The sequence below is a fragment of the Pangasianodon hypophthalmus genome, chromosome 16, assembly GCF_027358585.1.
Source record: "Pangasianodon hypophthalmus isolate fPanHyp1 chromosome 16, fPanHyp1.pri, whole genome shotgun sequence".
Lineage (NCBI taxonomy): Eukaryota > Metazoa > Chordata > Actinopteri > Siluriformes > Pangasiidae > Pangasianodon > Pangasianodon hypophthalmus.
Window position 1 is genome coordinate 1,282,366 of NC_069725.1, and position 3,081 is coordinate 1,285,446.

Here is a 3,081-nt window from a genome sequence, read left to right on the forward strand (position 1 = left end):
TCCATTTATAATCACACACTGAACATCTGGAACGGGCCGATGGAAATAAACGTGGCTTTATTTTAGAGGGAAAAAGATTGAAACTTACTGGAGGTTACAGGGTTCACGTTAGAGAGAAAATGAAGCATTTGGTTCCTGATAATGTGTTTTTCTAGAAATATTTCTACACCACAGAGCTGTTGAATTCTGGATTGTGATTGGTCAGAAGGTGTTGATGAATGTTCTATAACAGCAGCTCTGACAGTAGTGCAGGTTTATATTAATGCACTCGTTATCATTTCTACAGTAACAGCTCATTCACAGGGACTTCACATAAACGGATTAAAAAATGCACGTCATCGTTGATATGATGAAGTTTTCTCTAAGGAGATGTTTATTCAGTATTTATGGAAGGAGTCTCCAGTGTCAGCGCTTTGTAACAGTCAGAGGTAAAGCTGTAACTTTTCCGACATCTTCAGAACAGAGGAGTTTACGCTTCGTGATTTCTCAGTAACAACAAACTGCGTTTTTTGTCTTATAAACTTGAGGGACTGGCTGTTTATAGCTGCTATAACGTAAGTGAGAACAGGAACTAACTTGTTTCACAGTCATTAAATGTAACTATAAAAGGATGAAAGTATGATGTGTTGTTCTTTATTAAATACAATGCTTTAACTGTTGGCTTACTGCTGTGGTATAAGAGGAATAAAACACTTGGGGACATGCTGTTATAGGAAAATAATCACCTTCAGGGTGGTTACAGTAACTCCGCTTCATCACTGTAACACTGTGAGTTTACTTCCTGTCTGGCTTTGATGCTTTGCCAGGTCTTCCTGTATCTGCTCCCTCAGGTATCCTGGTCTGGCATTCCAGGAAGGTCTCGGCCCGACTTTAACCCGCGTAAGGAGTTGGCTTTCTAAAGCCTCATTCGCTCTACAGGAAATTGAGAAAACCTCTGGACTGACCCTCGCTGCGCTGGGGCTGGTTCGATGATTTTTATTAAGCTCTTCCTCTGTTTGAAGTTTTTGTCTTTTTTTTGTTTTTTGTCTACAGTTTGACAACGCCACCTGCTCAACGGCTATAAAAACAGTTTGGGAACCTTTCAGACCAGAAGGCTTACATTTCTCTCTGCTTCATTTCACAACATCGCAATGCTAAATGCTCTCTTAGCTTTTTTCCCCTCAGAAACGTGGCCCATCCTGTCAGTTTATCTGCTTTTGGCCGAGCTTGTGGTATGCAAAGTGCTGCCAGACTTACACAGCTTAGATAAAGCTGAAAATTTCCACTTAAATTATTTTGAGGTGTTGTGCGGTGTGACGTTTAATGTGTGGCAGTTCTTTAGCGAGGTGATTGGACCCCTTTGCATTAGTAATTTAAACCCTGCAGTTATTTGAGAAAGTTGGAGAGATGTCTTTGTGAAGATCCTGAAATAAACGGATGAACCTGAGGTACTGAGGTTCCGCTTCATGATTCTGGTGGTCAGAAGCTTGCTTGGTTTTACTGATTGTGGAACTTCAGTCTCAGGTTCTGATTGAAAATGTTTAGTGCTTTGCTTAGTCTAAAACATTAGAAGAAGATAACTTAGACTTTAGGATGGAAAAAAGATGACTCTTTCTATGTAACTCATATTCGGTGAGGAGAAATAATTTTTTTTTTATTCCAGTGGATACAGAATATTCACTTCAAATTTACACACATCATTTTCTCAATTGAGAAAAGCTACTGAGCATGTACCTTAAACATCCCTGTCAGAGAAATAACTGACAGGTGGAAAGTTAATGGAACCACAACTGATCTTCAAGGACAGGTGAACCACGCAAAATTTCACAACATGTTCTCAGACTAATGAGAATAAAGGTAAGAAAGAAGCCAGCAGTCATTTAAAAAGAGTTGCAGGACGACCTGAAAGCAGCAGAATTACACAGAGTTACACAGAGTTACACAGAGAACAATAAGCAGTGAACTGCACCACAATCATCTCTGTTCCTACACCTCACGCTGAACTCCTCTGCTAAGAAAAGAACCCCAGAGATGTGCATCTTAAAGCATTTAGACAAATCAGAACTCTTTTGGAACAATATACTCTGGTCAGATGACATGAAACCCTTTGTCTTTAATTGAGCTCAATGTGTTTAGAGAAAAAAGTTTTTTTGCGTATGATCCCAAGAACACCATACATGCAGTGAAGCACGGTGGTGGGAGCATCATGACCTGAGGCTTCTTCTCTGCAAACGCTACCGGGGCATTACACATCATCGAAGGAAACATGAATGGAGCGATGTAGCAGGACATAGTATTAGAGGAGAATTCAATCTCATCTGCCAAAAAAACTAAATCTTGGGACAGGAAGATGGACGTTTCAACAAGACACCGAGCCCAAACATACAGCCCCAATAGCTCAAGACTGGTTTCTAAAAGGTGTTTGAATGGCCTGGCCAATCTCCTGACTTTATTCATGGAGGATTTTGAAATTGTGAGTCCATCAGAGGGAGACTCTTGAGAACCTTGAAGACTATTTGCTGAGAGGACTGGGACAAAACTGAACCACAACGCTGCAAAAACAAGCTAATTACTGTAACAATTTCTAATTACTTCTTACCGTACGCCTCTCGAAGCTGTAAGTGGCAACAACGGCTTTTCAACAAAGTACGTAATAGTGTTCATTTGTGATATCTGAATACTTTTTATCTATTAATTTCATTTAAAAAATATATAGATATCCTTGTTTATGCTTATGAAGACATATGTTTTTGGTCATATTTATAAATATAAGAACACAAGTGTCTGAATATATCTATTTCGATTTCTAATGATATCTATTTCTCCTCACTTTGATTATAATGCTTTGTAAGTAACGGCAACGATTCCGCTTTTATAAAGCTCTATTCAATTCAATTCAATTCATTTTTATTTGTATAGCGCTTTTTACAAAGGTCATTGTCTCAAAGCAGCTTTACACAAACAAAAGTAGAGTGAAGTGTGTGTGTGTGCCGTCTCTGATGAGCAAGCAGGGCGACGGTGGCAAGGAAAAACTCCCTGAGATGGTGATAGGAAGAAACCTTGAGAGGAACCAGGCTCAACAGAGAACCCATCCTCATATGG